Source organism: Lampetra fluviatilis, chromosome 53 (assembly GCF_964198595.1).
Source record: "Lampetra fluviatilis chromosome 53, kcLamFluv1.1, whole genome shotgun sequence".
NCBI lineage: Eukaryota > Metazoa > Chordata > Hyperoartia > Petromyzontiformes > Petromyzontidae > Lampetra > Lampetra fluviatilis.
In genome coordinates this window covers 6,798,831-6,806,320 of record NC_136327.1, presented here as the reverse complement: position 1 = coordinate 6,806,320, position 7,490 = coordinate 6,798,831, and the positions used below count along the sequence as shown (strand labels likewise).

Genomic DNA, 7,490 nt, shown 5'->3' with positions numbered 1-7,490 from the left:
AGTGGATCGTCCTGGGAGTGCATCAATAATAACAGCAACGTTAGTTCTAAAACAAGTTACAATTCCGATCCGGTGTGGACATTACCGCCTGTTACCAGTAGAGGTCAGGCTTTGCTTGAACTCAGAATCAGAATACGTGTTGATACTTGAGAGGAATCCGATGAGCTGTGAAGCTCTTTTTCACAGACATCCAGCGGAACAAGGAAGACTTTACAATACGAGATTAGTCCCTCCAAATGAAACATTACTTGATTATTATTATTTTAGTCTTATATCCCATAAGCCGCACAGAGGATTATTCTAGGATATATTCTTAGGTTTTTTCGGTAAAGTCACGTAGGTAAAACATCAAAATTAATGAAAATAAAATAAAATAATTTTGATGTTTTACCTACGTGACTTTACCGAAAAAAACTAAGAATATGATTCCTTGCAGTCACGAAAGCTTCAAATCTAGGATTATTCTAGGAGTCCATCATTATTGGCAACGTTAGTTCAAAACAGGTTAAAACTGTGGTCCGGTTTTGACATTACCGTCCGCCATCAGTAGAGATCAGGCTTTGCTTGAACACAGAATCAGAATACGTATTTATACTGGAGGAATCCGATGAGCCATGAAGCTCTTCGCCCGCACATGTCCGGTAGAACTAACGCAGATTGCACTGCTAGACGTTCACGGGTAAAGGACCCCTCTCTCAAAAAACATCGCCACACGCTTCGCGCTTAGGGTTGTTAAACAATAACCGTATGGCAGTATGGTTCAGGAGCTAAAGGCCAATGTCCAGGTCTGCTCGCCACGAGAAGGCTTCAGGAGAGAGTCCGCGTCGTTGTGCTGCTGCTCTACAGCCGTTCACTATTATGGGCCACAGTGTTGGGTTGGATGGCCACAATCGCACTACTGCAGGGGTGTCCAAACTTTTTGCAAAGAGGGCCACATTTGATAAAGTGAAGATGCCCGGGGACCAATAGTTCCTTTTGACATTTTTTAACCACAAAAGTTACGTGGAAATACACATTGTTATAAAAACAATTTTCATTGTCACAATTACCTTTATTTTTCAAATGACAATGTAACCAAATATAAGCCACTCAGGCAGACGTGAACAACTCTAAAAACGCAATTCTGCCTTTTATTCAGTCAGATAACATTGAACAAACTGTATAGAATACCTTACATTTCCATGAGTTTTATGATGTATTTATTCTGACAGAGCTGGCGAGCCATAACTAACATATTATAAGACCAAAGCTGCGGGCCGTATGAAATCTGACCGCGGGCTGTGTGGCCCGCGGGCCGGACTTTGGACATGCCTGCACTACTGCGTCTGTGTCTTTGATTTCCAAAATCATTAAGGAGATGTGCACTTCGGCCTGGTGATGTTCTAATGGGGTTGATGGCCACGCCACCGGTGTCTTCGGGGAGGAATGACAAAGCCAAGGAGGAGGTGCGTGGAGGATGATGATGATGATGATGTTTGAGTCCGGAATGATGAGGAGGATGTTTTTTCTGGACGTCCGCGTTTCTCCACTCTGTTCACGATCAGCGTTCTCCCGGCATCGGGGTGAGATCCTAGGACGGTGACAGCAGCAGAAGGGATGAGATCGGTGCTTGAGTCGACGGCGAGGTGACGTCGAGGTCTTGGCTGATACACTACGAGATCTCTTTTACCAGTGGCAAAATATAGTAGTAGGTTTTTACCCTTTTACTACTATATTTTGCCACTGGTAAAAGAGATCTCATAGTGTAAATGCTTACCCCGAGCTCTCAATACTCTGATATTGCACTGTGTTTGAGTTGTACGCCTTCTGGTGTCATCTGGTCCAACCACCAATGGGGACTAGGATCTAAAGAAAGCCGTCTCGGGTGTGGACCAATCAACTTAAAGGACAGTGCATATTATTATCATTATCAGAGTTGCTTCTTTTTGTTTGCTTTTTTGACTACTTGTGTTGTGGTTATTGCAAACATGATGCCTTGAATAAAGGTGTCAGTTTTGTACCAGTTTAAAAGGGTAAAAACCTACTACTATGTCTTGGCTGATGGTTGTTAAGATGTTGTGTGTGGTTGTCATTGGTGCGAAATCGTGTTAACTCCCTTTGCGGATTGCGCGTCTCTGTGGACATTTGGTGTCAGATTGTTCGCTGGAACAGGGCGCTAGAGGATTAGTGTCGGTTTCAGCGTTCCGGTTATGATGCAAAGTTGTAGAATTAAAATCAATATTATATATTTTTTCTGAAATTTACGCACATATACGAAGTATACACTTTAACGAATTAACAAACAATTTTAGTCTGATTCACCGTCTTCCTCTGTCTCTCAACGTTTCATGCACGCACCTCTCTAAGTGTGCACTTTACTGTTACATCGTTAATTAAACGCAGACGGCTTGAACCCATTTACTGTACATCCCTGATGCAGTGGTGGAAATTCCATTTTTCCATAGTGGAGTCTATCCATGGGAAAAGTTATGTTTGATTTCCCACAGTTTAACTATTTTTAAGTTCCCCGAAGGATGTTGGCATGAGTCAACCAGTGATGAGGATATGAATATGATGAAACATTCAAATTTTCATCAGTACTGTGCCACTCATTTGGTTGATCTATATTTAATGATTAAACACATTGGTGATACTTCGTTTTCAGTGGTACAACATCCACATATTGTATAACAACAAAACCCACCACATTCGTCAACAACTCTGCCTAAAAAAGAGAAACAAATAGTTAACGTTTCGGGCAAATGGCCTTTCTTCATAGTATATGGAGTGGTCACGTGCTATGAAGGTCCATTGCACGAAACGTAACCTCATTTTGTTATTTTAAGGCCAGTGTTATTGGCGGATATGTTGAGTTTTGTTTAAAATATTTGATATTGGGAAGAGTAGTGGCGCAGTGGCTGTGTACATATTTACCCTTATGCCGCTACATGCACGTGCGCGGTGCAGCTGGCACGTTATGCATACGTACATGACGTTATGTCACGACACGTACACATAATGAAACTCTGTTTAGTATGTCAATCCAGCATTTGAGAGGTGCCATGCCAGCCAAGTATGATGGTGCCATGCCAGCCAATCTGGTTGGGTCATGCCAGCAGTGGAAAGGGGGAAATGATTGAGTCGTTGGAATTCGTAGTACTGGTGAGAGGGTCTAGAATGATTAATTAGTAGTCGCCAACCTTGCAGTCCCATGTCATCAGTTTCCCGACTACGTGAGTCACCAACTGCCTGTGGTTACTTTACTGGTGCAACCGAGTCATCAGCCAGGAATCCATGAGCGGGGGTAAACTCAATCGCCCCATGTTGCAATAAGTGTAAAACATATCTTACTTCTACTACGATGCAAGGCCGTAGCCATGGAGTCAATATTGGGGGGAGGGGACCAAATCTTCCAGGTGGTCTGAGGGTCCCCCCCCCCCAGAAAAAAAAATCTACATTTGAAAATAATTTCCTGCCATTTCTTGCCTAAAATATAAAAAAATTCACTAACACACAGGATGGACTTTTTATTTATTTTTTACAATAATGTCTAATAGTGTATTGAATTACATTGCTCTGTTTTTCATTTTTTACCTTTTCTTGTTTCATTGTATGTAATGGCAGAGATTAAGGATTAATAAAGTACAACCATAACCACAATCATATAAACAGAAATCTATTTTATAGCAATATATTGGGGGGGGACATTTTGAGCATATTTGAATTTTGGGGGGGATGTGTCCCCCCCAATATATATTATAATTACGGCCTTGCTACGATGACTATTTGTATTTAAACAGGTAAGGTCCACTGAGCTAAAAAGCTTTTTTTCAGTTAAGACCTGGCCACAAATAGAAAGCTCACATGGAATTGTAATGCAGCCAAAATCTCTAAACCCACGTTTCTAAATGTGGATGGGAAAAACCGGAGGACCCGGAGAAAATTCACGGGGAGAGAGAGACACATGAAAACTCCAAATATACAGGCGTCAGGGATTGAACTCACGATCTCCTGCATACCAAGCGAGGTAGTCAAGATCTCACCACATCTCGCACACAGCCGTTTATGTCCATCCATTGTTGGATGAAGGCCTCCTCACCCCCTTGTGTGCCGTGCCAGCCTTTAATAGGCACTCGCTAACAGCACTTGCCCCAACAGTCTGTTAAGGATATACGGTGGTACCTTTGTATTTGGTGGTTAACCATGTTTAATATATCTTGGTCAGTGTGGGTTGGTGAAGGATGAGGAGTACAAGACAGTGCAGCAGTAGATTCAGAATCATTATTTATCCTGGAGAAATCCGATGAGCTTTGAAGCTATGCGGAGTCCCAAATTCCACACTAATGCCAAAAATACTAAAACATGTAAACGACGATACATATTTTATTTGAATAATACTATGACTAACTTTACTACCCGTCTTCGCCCGGTACTTGGATTAACCACGCCCGGCCGCCTTTATCTCCCCAGTGGCGATGTTCACACAGCACACCAGTTACTCGTTTGAGGCTGAGTCGACCTAGGGGAGGCCCAGGAGCGGTTCAAATAATCGTCACCGGTGGTGGCCGTGAGCGGGAATCGAACTCGGATCGCCGGGTTCGTAGCGCAGCGCGCTAACCACTACACTACAATGCGTTACGCTTCCACGTGCGCGGGTCACATGATAGATGTGACGTCACAGCTCACTTGCCTTGCAAAAATACAGGTAGTCCCCGACATACGATGCTCCGACTTACGATATTTCGATCTTACGATGGCGATATCGAAACGACAAAATGGTAAAATATTTAAAATTTCGCGCGGCAGGCAAACGCAGCAGCGTACGAGATACGATGCTGTACGTTGGGACGCTGCCGGGATGTACCGTACGCATCTCCCGCCTTGTGTGGTGATGCCTCTCACTCTCATCCCCGGTCGACGGAGTTAAGTTGTCTCGGTGTTCAATGCATGTTAAAAGTTTTTATAGCAGATAGGAATGTTTGCTGAAAAATCTTTCTATGAAATTGCAGTTGATATAGGTAGGCTAAGAATTTACCTTGTTTTTTTACTTTAAATTTTACTGTGCAATCCAGTATTGTAATTAATAAATAATACAATATTTAGTTTATACAGTACAGTACTGTAAATTGCTTTGTTTTGCTAAATTATCACCATTCTTTAAGGCTCCTGGGTAGGCTAGGCCATTTTCGACTTACGAAATTTTGGACTTACGATGGGGTCGTTTTAACGCATCTCCATCGTAAGTCGGGGACTACCTGTATATGCATTATTGAGTCCCCCCCCCAGAAAAAAGTCTATTTTTATATTTTGTGCATGGTGTACATTCTACAAAGTACCCACATGGCAAATTTCAAGTTTATTGCATGTCGGGAAGTACGCTAAACATTTTGAACATACACACATAATCACAAATTTCCCTTAAATTTTTAGATAAGATGGGAACTTCTCGAAATTTTAGTTGTTCCAGAATTGACACGGCAACCCAACCACGTGCTTTACACAGCTTCCTCGTTCATTGCCTTATATGGGCCATCTCGGCGGAGGGTTACATCCTAAAACGCGTACCACCCCACACCCGCCGCAGCACGCCGCCACCGCAACAAAGTAACAACCAACAAAGAAGAGAGAAAAATAGTTCCCCCATTCGTTAACGTCTAAAACAGTTGACATTGCAGCCCCGTACAAAAAAAATAAGATCAATGTAAAACGGTGGACTTTAATAACCGTCGACTCCAACAACCTCGGCACGTGCAAAGATTCGAGTCACATAATGACAAGTTGGATGTGATATTTAATTATATAATTCCACCCATTCGTTGCGCCGTAGAATTCCTGGGCGTCGACGTCACGGGGCGAGTAACCCTTTAAAAGGCGCGGAGGGATATCGGCACCACCATCCCCACCTTACTGCCGACCCCCTTGAGCCCTGGTGAGTTGAATTAAAATCGCGGTTAACGTTTCGTCAATTTAAAAAAAAGCAATTCACGTCGTTTTAAACGTTGCGGCGGTTGTGTTTATATAGATTGTTTTGGGACACCCGTAAGCCTTAGCCGTGCGTTATCGAGTGCGTAGCGGGAAACTCACGTGGTGCAAGTGTGTCGGGGGTGCATGCGTGGTGCTTGACCTGGTTTCTCTTCACCTGGGGCCCCCCCCCCCCACTGGGAGTGCGAGATGCCCTCTCTGGGGGTGTGAGATGCCCTTTCTGGGGGTGTGAGATGCCCTCTCTGGGGGTGAGAGATGCCCTGTCTGGGGGTGCGAAATGCCCTCTCTGGGGGTGTGAGATGCCCTGTCTGGGGGTGCGAAATGTCCTCTCTGGGGGTGTGAAATGCCCTCTCTGGGAGTGAGAGATGCCCTGTCTGGGGGTGTGAGATGCCCTCTCTGGGGTGTGAAATGCCCTTTCTGGGGGTGAGAGATGCCCTCTCTGGGGGTGAGAGATGCCCTCTCTGGGGGTGAGAGATGCCCTCTTTGGGGGTGTGAAATGCCCTCCCTGGGGGTGTGAAATGCCCTCCCTGGGGGTGTGAAATGCCCTCCCTGGGGGTGTGAAATGCCCCTTTCTGGGGGTGTGAAATGCCCCTGTCTGGGGGTGTGAGATGCCCTGTCTGGGGGTGTGAGATGCCCTGTCTGGGGGTGTGAGATGCCCTGTCTGGGGGTGTGAGATGCCCTGTCTGGGGGTGTGAGATCCCCTTTCTGTGGGTGTGAGATCCCCTTTCTGGGGGTGTGAAATGCCCCTTTCTGGGGGTGTGAAATGCCCCTTTCTGGGGGTGTGAAATGCCCCTTTCTGGGGGTGTGAAATGCCCCTTTCTGGGGGTGTGAAATGCCCCTTTCTGGGGGTGTGAAATGCCCCTTTCTGGGGGTGTGAAATGCCCCTTTCTGGGGGTGTGAAATGCCCCTTTCTGGGGGTGTGAAATGCCCCTTTCTGGGGGTGTGAAATGCCCCTTTCTGGGGGTGTGAAATGCCCCTTTCTGGGGGTGTGAAATGCCCCTTTCTGGGGGTGTGAAATGCCCCTTTCTGGGGGTGTGAAATGCCCCTTTCTGGGGGTGTGAAATGCCCCTTTCTGGGGGTGTGAAATGCCCCTTTCTGGGGGTGTGAAATGCCCCTTTCTGGGGGTGTGAAATGCCCCTTTCTGGGGGTGTGAAATGCCCCTTTCTGGGGGTGTGAAATGCCCCTTTCTGGGGGTGTGAAATGCCCCTTTCTGGGGGTGTGAAATGCCCCTTTCCGGGGGTGTGAAATGCCCCTTTCTGGGGGTGTGAAATGCCCTCTCTGGGGGGTTATGGGGTGCGCTGATGGTTGTGCATGTATCATGCATGCAGTGCGTGTATGGCGGATGCATAATCGTGTCCGCCCAGTGGCGAGCCGCATGCCAGCGTTGTGCATGTGCAATGGGGTGCATGCATGGTGTGGTGGTGCATGCCTCAATGCCTAGGACATGCGTGGTTACTACTGCCAGTGCAGTAACCACGCATTGCCGTGAATGCGTGGGTCATGCGTGTACCATGCGTACGCGCATAGCA

General features: G+C 46.0%; 1 protein-coding gene across 1 annotated transcript in view; it reads left to right on the top strand.

Annotated features, from left to right (window-relative positions):
* The first annotated feature begins 5,773 nt into the window (after window positions 1-5,773).
* Window positions 5,774-7,490, top strand: part of LOC144949333 (pyruvate kinase PKM) — a 37,241-nt gene continuing 35,524 nt past the window's right edge. The window contains exon 1 of the mRNA XM_078879300.1: window positions 5,774-5,908. The gene's annotated coding sequence lies outside the window, so the exon portion shown is untranslated. The remainder of the gene's footprint in view (window positions 5,909-7,490) is intronic.